This window comes from Miniopterus schreibersii, assembly GCF_964146895.1.
Source record: "Miniopterus schreibersii genome assembly, chromosome: 2".
NCBI classification, from domain to species: Eukaryota; Metazoa; Chordata; class Mammalia; order Chiroptera; family Miniopteridae; genus Miniopterus; species Miniopterus schreibersii.
In genome coordinates, this window is record NC_138102.1 from 10,590,142 (window position 1) to 10,600,955 (window position 10,814).

The 10,814-nt window shown below is 39.7% G+C and overlaps 1 protein-coding gene across 3 annotated transcripts in view; it reads right to left on the reverse strand.

Moving 5' to 3' along the window:
* The window catches only part of PCM1 (pericentriolar material 1), a 79,720-nt gene extending 69,072 nt beyond the window's left edge, over positions 1–10,648 (reverse strand). Inside the window, exons 1-2 of one of the 3 annotated variants that reach the window (XM_081130159.1) lie at positions 10,303–10,648; positions 7,445–7,515 (exon numbers count right to left, since the gene is read on the reverse strand). The gene's annotated coding sequence lies outside the window, so the exon portion shown is untranslated. Of the gene's footprint in view, positions 1–6,532; positions 6,616–7,444; positions 7,516–10,302 lie in introns of those variants that run through there. The other 2 variants (XM_081130158.1, XM_081130157.1) reach the window with 2 other exon arrangements.
* Between the last annotated feature and the right edge of the window lie 166 nt (positions 10,649–10,814).

The window sequence follows — 10,814 nt, forward strand, 5'->3', positions numbered from 1 at the left end:
TAGAACCAAAAATGCTCTTAGATAAGAAACTAATACTCTCCAAAGATGTGGGCACTTGTTTTATGTCAAAGATTCAGGGGGCAGAACTGCTCTGCATGAGACATGGAGAAAGGTTTGGTTTTAGTAGAAAGGAAGGTAATGGGTAAACAAGATCAGAAGGCAGGAAGAAGCAGGATTAGATGGATGAATGACCAGTAAAAACCAATACAGTGGCTTAAATAACTTAAAAAATATTAGCGGGGAGAGATTAACCGAAGAACTTATATGCATATATGCATAACCTATGGACACAGACAATAGTGTGGTGAAGGCCTGAAGGGTGGGGGTGGGGGCCAGGTGGAGGGGGTCAATGGGGTGAAAAAAGGGGACATCTGTAATACTTTCAACAATAAAGATAAATTAAAAAATAATAAAATAAACTCTTCCAAAGACTAAAATATTTATTTTTATATATGTGTGTGTGTGTGTGTGTGTGTGTGTGTGTGTGTGTACATACAGTGCCTACTACCCTATTTTAAATTGTATTTCTGGGGATTTTGAGAAAATCAAGGAAGGCAGTGAATTTCATACACCTGAGTCAAAGAGATGGGAAACAGTAAGTAGCAGCAATGATAGAAGCAAAGGTTTAAGGGCAGAGATTATCATGAGAAAATAAGATTTCTATATATCCTGTGGAGGGCTTTGGATTTCCACTGGGTGTGAGCTGTGCCTGCTGGAGGAAGGGTGAGTGAAAGAGGAGATGGTGAGACAACTTTATAATTCAAGGGGCAGGAAAGGCCATTAGACATTAGGGTTATAATAGGTTTCTCATTTTATAAACAATAACACTAACATTCAAAGGAGTTAGATAATTTTGCTGAGGTCATTCTGCTAAAAATGTCGGTGAATACAAATTCCAGGTGCTTTAATTCTAAGATCCTAACTTATCCCAGTCATCACTAGAGCACAATATTAAACGAATTATCATCCACAACAAAGTAGGATTTATCCCACCAATGTTTTAATGGTAGGGTATCTATCAGAATAATGTATTAACAGATCACAGAGATTAAAGTTTGTCATCTCAAAATAAAAAGTGATGTGATAAAATTCAACACCTCAAATTTGAAAAAAATATTGGAAGCACAAATATACTGACACTTCCTTATAAGCTGTATGCATTTTTATACAGTGCGTTTTTTTTTCAATGACCATATATTACTTTACAGAGTTGAAAAAAGTACATTTTAAACCAATAGCCAATAATTTTAAAATAAGACATGAAGGGACATCCCTATTAAAAGAAACACCAAAACAAGAATGCCACATATCAGTTATTTAGCATAGCTTTGGAAGTTCTAAAAAAACACACCAAAAAAAACCAAAAAAACCCACAGAAAAATAAAAAATATTAATACTGAAAAGAGAAAAGGTGGCTTTTTGAAAGAATATGCATTAATCCGTGGTTGCTGTGGCCCAGTTGGTTGAGTATCATCCAATGGATCAAAAGGTAGCTGGTTTGATTCCTGGTCAGGGCACATGCCAGGGTTTCTACCTCAATCCCCAGTAGGGGGCCTGCAGAAGGAAGCCATGGGAGTTTGTCTCTCTCTCCTCCCCCACTCCCTCCCCATCTCTCTCTAAAATCAATAAAAACATATTTTTTTAAAAAAGAATATGCATTAAAAAACCCAGAGAACTTCAAACGATCACCAACAACCTGTCAGAAAATACACTGGGGAAAAATTATGTCACTTACAATAGAGACAAAAAAAATATCTAGGAATAGTATTATTTGCCCTATGTCAAAAAGCACTATTAAACACTGTAAAACAATATAAGAGAAAATTTTATAAGTAGAAAACAAACTGTCTTCCCTGGTGAAAAGACAAGTATTATAAAAATACCATTTTTTCTAAATGTACAGGCTTGATAAAATTCCAACAAAAACCTCACTGTGATTCTTCTTGGAATTTAAAAGAACAGGTAAGAATAAACAAATCAGAAAAAAAAGTTTACTGTCTGAAAAATAAAAGAATAGCAAAAGAAGTAAGGAGAATAGAAAACTAGTCCCAAGATAATTCAACCACATTGAATGCCCACATGGTTAAATTAGTACTAGCCCAAAAAAGAAAATCCTCAAATATACCCAATTAGGAAAAATGAGAAAATTTAATTATAGCTAACATCTGTATCTTGGTATTTTATATGTATAAGCCAAGCACCATGCTAAATATTTTAGGTATATTTTATCATTTCATCCTCACAAGAATTCTATGATGCAGGATTATTCAGTTGATGGGACAATTTGCTAACAATTTTGAAAAAGATTTATTTAGAGCTTTAACAGCCTTTCTTTAACACAGAAAAAAGATTTAAGTGACTATTTTCTCAATTCTTCCAAGGATGGTGCATACCTAGTACCAGGCCAGACACAGAGAGTAATTAATTCACAGTAAACAAAGGATGGCTCAGAGCATCAGAGTTTAATTCTCTCCAACTGGAAAAGGCTGCCTTATATCGTAACACCAAGATAGTAAATAGATTAAAAATAGATAAGATTTAAAAATCAAACATACAAAATAGAACGAACTTTTAAAAAGAGAGATCTTACCAATTTGGGATGCAGAAAAAAAAGAACAAAGTTCAAACAGATTTTATTCATATAAAAGTAACTCCTAAGTATGCTGAGAATAAATAGTAAATTGGGGGGAAAAACTGAAATAAATATGAAGTATACAGCTAATATCTTTACTATATGAAGAATTAAAACAACAACAATAACACTTAAACAAACTCCCCCAAAAAAGTATGATCAGGCAATTTACAAAAAATAAATAAAAAATCAGTAAACATAAAATGATAAAAATATTAATAAAGTCCAGCTAAAAATTAAAATAAAGGACTATTAAATTTGTTCAATTACATATATTACCAAATCCTAATGACAGCAAAGGGAAACCAGAACTCCCAGTAACTATGGTGAAAACCTAAACTGGTGTAACCTTTCTAGAAAGCATTTTGGCAATATTGTATCAAGAACTAAAATTATGTTTTAACCCAGTAATTCTACCTTTCCATAGCTAATCTAAGAAAATATGGAGTGGTGGGAGGGCACTATAATGAGGGAAGCTGTTTATTATGCTATAATTGTGATAAACTGAAAACAAAGTAAGTATCAAACGACAGGCTGAATGCTATTAGGCAAGAGCACCCTTCAAAACATTTAATTATGAAGGCTGAACAATACTGCCTGTGAATAAAACAGGAAAAAAGCAATATGCAAAATTGCATACAGATTTTAAGAAAATATAATAAAATGCTTGCATGCAATCAACTGTTGGTTACAAGGATAGGAAAATGAAGAACTTTTTCTTTTTCTGTTATACATTTTCTGCAATAATTGATTGCCACAGAGAGAAATGCCCAGTGAACTGAAATGAGTCATTTAAACTAAACATTTGGCAAATACTATTTTCTAGATGTATTGATATAATTTTTAACATTAAATAGGAGCTCAAAAAATACATATGCAGTACAGGTGATAGCATATTTAAAAGTACCAAAGTAAATTGTCTTAAAATGTAAATTAGAATGGAAAATTATTAAGGTTATTTAAGTAAAAACTCTTACATGTCAATTTTTTCTTAAAATAGAGTATGTTATGCTTTTTATTAATAGAGTAATAAACTAAGTTTACTTTAAGATAAATTTATTAAGGATCTATTTTATGCTAATAACTGAACACTATTAAAATAAGGTTCTAAAACAATTTGAATACATTAAAATTAGTTTGGGAAAAATGGATCAAATATTTCTAAACCTTTTTAAGAGGACCACTTCCTAATAAAGTCTAGGGAGTAGAGGGAGTTCGTGATATGAAGTAGAAAGACTTCATTAAAGGTGAAATGACAGTGTCTGAAAGATTTAAGAGTAGGAAACAGAATGATTGGCAGCACTAAGGACCCAGGTGAGTGCAGAGAACATTCACTGATGTTATTAATCTACAGTGTAAAGTTTTTTCCCAGCAGTGCTCATCAGCCTTGGTATAAACACTCCATTGAATCGGTCCAAGGTTGGGATTTTGCCAAGCAGGTTTAACAGAAAGACAATGAGATGGAAAAGCTGATGCCACTGGAAAACTGGTGCAAGTGATGGATGATGGTTTGGGATAAAAAAAAAAAAATTGTTCTTCTTTAAACAAGCACTTCTAGGCATCCTGTGTTTTACTAAACTATGTTGAAAATATTATTTATAAGTTTTATTTAGCTATTTTTGACAATGCCAATTTATAAGCTATTTTCAGTGACTGATCTTTTTGAAGAAAATCCTGTTGCGGAAGTTTCACTATAGAGAGATAGTATATATATATGTAGAATATCACAGCATTATCACAAAAGTACCTATGACTAATATTTACTTTTGAGATAAAAATACAAAGAAGAAATTCAAAGAAATTTAGTAATCAAGTAAAGAAAAAAAAATTATTTTCCTAAAATCTTGGAAGTTCAGATATTTTTCAAATGACACTAAATTACTCATAACCATCTCTAGAATTACCTTACTTCTCAACTGACCACTGTAAATCAAAGTTTTAGAGATACTCATTCAAATAAAATAATGTATAAAATAGTCTTTTAAAAAAATATTTAGTACTTAGTCAGAAATAACCAAAGCTGGCATTTTATAAAACTTTGGTACTAGTTTTCTAAAGGTTGCATTACTTGGGATAGTATCTTCTGCTAATCATAAAAAGGAAATATTCCAACACTATTTTGAAAGTCTTAAAACAGTGTACAACTAAACACTTTTAATGGAAACTGAGAGGAAAATGCCTATTTGGTACTATATACTGTTTAGTCAGTTTCACTTGAGAAATTTCTCAATTTCATCTCTGTGCTTAAGATGATTAAGTACCTAAAAAATCATATAGAATATTTTCCATAGCTTAGTCTTTCTAAAAATTTTAGTAATTTTAATAATTTTCTAGAACTTAAGCTATCTCTATAATTATCCTCTTCAAAAAAACTCAAGATACTGAGAAGAGGCGGGGGGGGGGGGTAACAGATGGTTACACCTAATATAAAATCAACAAAAATTGGGTCAGAAATCACTATATACCAAGTATGCATTAGGTCTATCTTTTGGTACAGTTACTCTATGTTCAACATTTTCACACTAACAACATTTAATATATCCTTGCTTTCTTCAAAAACAACTGAGAATCCTGAAGTTAATCAATCTCCCTATAATTTATACCCCAAATCTATCACACTTTCTTATCATTGATATCACATATACCTCTCTAGGCGAATCAGGCCATGCTGCTGCCATAAATCTCAAATCCCTATCAGCAACACCACTTCATTCCCTACTCACTGGTAACAGCTCTACCTAGCATCCTTTCTACTGCACCATGACAAACGTAATTCCCTATACATTCTCCAACTGTTCCCAAACATTCCTCCTACTTCTTTGGCTTCAATGAAATTCCAAATCCCTCTGAAAGCAGTATTTCCTTGGAAAACCTTTCTAAAAGATGCTAGTCTTCTAGTCCTCCCAGATTCATGGGGAAAGGATTCCCTTTGTAGACCTTTCTTAATGATTAACTTCCCTCTTTTGACCACATTAGCCATCAAAAATATCACCCTCCCTACCTTAGGCACCATTTCTTGTACTCAGAACTGGCTCATAGTTTCACTCTCCACTCCATTCCCTGCTTTTATGACCTGAAAATTGGCAATGATTTTTCAAAAACTAGCCTCAGTTCCAATATTTATCTCATCTCTATTCCAATTCTGTTTTCACTCTGAATTGGTAATTTGTTCAAGATCCTGAGCTTGGGAAATCCCTTTCTTTTCTTAAGTTCTTGCATTCTACCTCTCTCATTCCTGTTGAACCTGTTTTTGATCCTTTCATTTCTCTCTCTAGGAATCCATTAATCCCTTGCTTCCTTACTCAACCCTAAACACAACTCAAGTAAGCCATTCCAAAAATGCCTTGTTAGCCTACTCTGTGAACTCAACTAATGGTTTTTCTCTGCTTTTACCCTCAATCTGTCAAACAGTGGGAAACAGTTATAAAATGGCACTGCCTGTGTTCATTATTATGGTATAACATACTGTACACACACACACTTTAAATTTACTCCATGAGGTAAAGCACCTGGTCTGTTTTGCTCACTACCACATCTCCAGTACTTTAGTCATTAAGTAGCACAGGTAGGCACTCAGTTAAATTTGTAAGATGAATGTATTGCTATGCATCCCTTACTGGCTTCTCACTGAATTCCTTAGTATTATAATTCCAAACCCTTTATATTTTTTCCAAGTCTCAAATATACTTGCCTCCTTCATATGGCCAAATCCCCTACTGAGAAAACCAAGTTTTTCTAATGTGAGTTAGCCCAATAGCCCTGTTTTTGTTTCATCTTATCCATCTTCCCTATCGTGTTAAAAGGAAAATTATTTTACTTTATAACTAATTTTACAATTCTTTTTCTTTTACCAAACTCCTACTGTATATACTTTAGTGTTCAGAACTCCAATGCACACACTCACATTTGACCTTTCCCTTGAGTTCCATTATTCTTGTCCTATTCTGTTATAGTCTTCCAATAAAAAAAGAAAATACTGAGAATTATAATTAAGATATAAATCCACTGTCAATCTGTATTTTCTCATGAGGGTCAGCTTATTTCATAAGGGAGCTGAAGATCTGTCTGCTTTCCTAGAAAGAACATATTAAACAAATTTAGAAAATAGTCTGCCTTAAAATTTTAACAGAATTAAATTCAGACTGAGATTTTCTTAAAAGAGCAATTATTTCTAAAACATTTTTAAGAAAAATGTCTTCTAATCTTCATCCTTTAGTCATTTACTTTCTAAATTGTCCTTAGCAAACTTAACTTTCCCTCAATGAACTTACACTGACTTTTTTCGGCTGGTCAAAGAGTATCTTCACAAAACTGGCATTTGATAATACCCTATGCATAGAAACTAATGTTTAAAGTAATTTTAGACAGCTAAAAGAAAAAAAAACTTTAGTCAAAAAGCTCAAAAAATAGTTTGTGAATAAAAAATAAGAGCAGATAATCAACAGAGAAGTTGTACAAGATTACTTAAGATTAAATGGATTTGGCTAGCCAAACAGTTGCTATAGGACAATCCAAACTCAAATGGTCTGAGGAAATTCTATGAGAAAAAAACACAGACATTTCAAAAGGTATTACATAAACTATTCCACTACTTAATAATCAGGAATGACATGGCTCCCTTCTAACAAAAGTATGAAGGCAGACCAAAGTGGCATGCCAAAAAGCAGGGCAAACAGGGCAGCAAACTCAGACTGTTTATGAAGCAGAGAGGGCCCTCAACCATGCACTGGTATTTTGATAGCAGTCTCCACCATAAAGTCTTCTTCAACTACAATACGAAGGAAAATAACATATATAATGATGTCAAATTACCTGTTTGGAAACGAGTTTTTGCAGCTCAGAAACAGCTCTTTTTCTGCTTCACACTTCAAAGCTGTTGTCTGCTTTTAAGCAAAAAATAAAAATAAAAATGACTTTAGTAAACTCTTTACACTGTGAAGTACAGAATAACAAATACTATATTTATACCTAAAATACATTTAGAAAATCAACAGAAAAGAGAAATCCAATTTGCCAATTTAAGTTATTTTAATCCTTTTGGAAAACAATGTGATATACGCAAATGTTTAAATCCTCCAAATTGGTAAGATCCCCCCCAAACAACAATGCCATACCTTAACGTCTACTCTGGAATATAATGAAAAGTGGTTAACCCTAATTATCATGTAAAGATCCGTGCCAAGTACACTTCAGACTGATAAGTCATTAACTTTCAGTCAAACTATTCCTGAACTTTGTGTATCCAAGAAAGAAAAAAAGGTTTCTTTATTTAAAAGTTAGCTTTTAAATAAAGTAACCTTGTTGTTACAAAAACACAAGGTTTATCTTCAGTTCGAAAACTCAGTGTTTTAATGGCTTCCAGTGGCTCTCACTGGGAAGGTGAGAGGGAAAAAGGAAAGGAGCAGGTGCACCCCGAGCTCTACAACACCCATCCCCATAACCAGTGAATACCAGAAGGCAGGGTGATGGGAGCGCCCAAACACCATCTGTCACCCGTAGGGCAGGCGACACAGACCTCGAACCCATGACACACACACAACATGTTTTCAGACAAGGTGCGCACACACACACACAGTGTGTTTTCAGACAAGGTACACACACACACAGTGTGTTTTCAGACAAGGTACACACACACAGTGTTTTCAGACAAGGTACACACACACTGTGTTTTCAGACAAGGAGCACACACACACACACAGCGTGTTTTCAGACACGGCACACACACACACAGTGTGTTTTCAGACAAGGCACACACACACAGTGTGTTTTCAGACAAGGCACACACACACACAGTGTGTTTTCAGACAAGGCACACACACACACACACACAGCATGTTTTCAGACACGGCACACACACACACACACAGTGTTTTTCAGACAAGGAGCGTGCACACACACACACAGTGTGTTTTCAGACAAGGCACACACACACACAGTGTGTTTTCAGACAAGGCACACACACACACACACAGCATGTTTTCAGACACGGCACACACACACACACACACAGTGTGTTTTCAGACAAGGAGCGCACACACACACACAGTGTGTTTTCAGACAAGGCACACACACACACACAGTGTTTTCAGACAAGGCATACACACACATACAGTGTGTTTTCAGACAAGGCACACACACACAGTGTGTTTTCAGACAAGGCACACACACACACACAGTGTGTTTTCAGACAAGGCACACACACACACAGTGTTTTCAGACAAGGCATACACACACATACAGCGTGTTTTCAGACAAGGCACACACACACACACACAGCGTGTTTTCAGACACAGCACACACACACAGTGTGTTTTCAGACAAGGCACACACACGTAGTGTTTTCGGACAAGGCACACACACACAGAGTGTGTTTTCAGACAAGGCACACACACACACACACAGTGTGTTTTCAGACAAGGCGCACACACACACACACAGTGTGTTTTCAGACAAGGCGCACACACACACAGTGTGTTTTCAGACAAGGCGCACACACACACACACAGTGTGTTTTCAGACAAGGCGCACACACACACACAGTGTGTTTTCAGACAAGGCGCACACACACACAGTGTGTTTTCAGACAAGGCGCACACACACACACACAGTGTGTTTTCAGACAAGGCGCACACACACACACAGTGTGTTTTCAGACAAGGCGCACACACACACACACAGTGTGTTTTCAGACAAGGCGCACACACACACACACAGTGTGTTTTCAGACAAGGCACACACACACACACAGTGTGTTTTCAGACAAGGCACACACACACACACACACACACACAGTGTGTTTTCGGACAAGGCACACACACACGCGCGCGGCGTTTTCAGGCAAGGCGAGCTCCCGAGTGGGGCGCGGGATGGGAAGTTCGGAGGACCCGCCTCCCCAGCGGGGCCTGGCTACACCTAATTCCCACCCGTGACTGCGAAGCGAGCCGTGTTTGCCGAACCGCACTGACGTTCAGTTGCCCTCATCCGGGGCCCATTCGAACCGGCCTGCAGTGAGGCCGGCGAAGGGGAGCCGCGGGAGGGGGGAAGAGGCCTGAAGTCAGCGCTCCCCGCGCGGCAATCAGGCTGAAAGCACCTCTTCGCCAGAGTCGGGGACGCCTCCCGCGGCCCTTCTGCTCCACGACCACCCGGGACGACAGAAGCCGCGCCGCTCCGCACCCGCCCTTCTCCATCCCAAGTTCTGGACGCCGCGCCCCACAGAATGGAATCTGGGGACGGGCCGAAGGGGGCGCGAGGACGGCGACTACGGCCCCCGAGGCCCCTAGTTATGGAGAACTAGACCCCCTGCCTCTGGCAACCCAACCACAGCCCCGGCTCGGCTCCCTCCGCTCCAGAGACATTCCTGGGGCAGCCGGGACGCAGGGCGGCCTCCTCCCGCGGCCGGGAAAGAAAGGGGCGGGGAGGCGAGAAGGGGCTCCGCCGCCGCTAACGCGCCCCCAGATGCTCACCCGGAGATGGCGTCGGCCGGTCGGGCGAGGGGGCGGACTGTCCGCCCAGGCGACCCGAAGCAGGCAGCCAGCGGAGCCAGGAGCCCACAGAGAGGCGTGGGCCCGAACCCAGGCCCCACGGGGTCAAGTGCCCCAGAGCCGTTGCGCTCCCGCCCCTGGGGCCGCGCTGCCCTCGGTTGCCAAGGGCTAGAGACGCGCAGGCATTACCTGTAAACCGAGCGGCCGCTCCTGCCAAGGGCGGAGTAACGGTCAGCCCCCCACGACCCGCCACCGACCGCGTCCTCCCCTAGAGACCGCAGCAGGGCGAGTCCACAAGTCCCCCGGCTGCCGCGGGCCCAATGGCCGCCTCCCCTATCGCAGCCAGTCGGCGCCAACCGCCGCAGCCACCGCCATCTTAGGATCTCATTGTGGTGGGAGAAGAGGGGCGGGGGGACTGCAGAGGGGGCTACGCGCTGTGCGACGTGCGCCGTCTCCGCGGCAACGGCCGCGCGCCGCGAGCACTCGCCCGGGCCGGAGCCGCAGTGCGCTCGGCACGCTAGAGTGCAGTCATGTGACCGGCCCGAGTCTCTGGTATCTCCTCCGGCTCCTCGGCGCCGAGTACGCCAACGAGCGACCAGAGACTACATATCCCAGAATGCCACTGGACCCGGGTTAGAAGGGCGAGGAATACAAATCCCAGCATGCCGTGCGCTTTCCGGCGCAGCTCGCGGAACATGGGA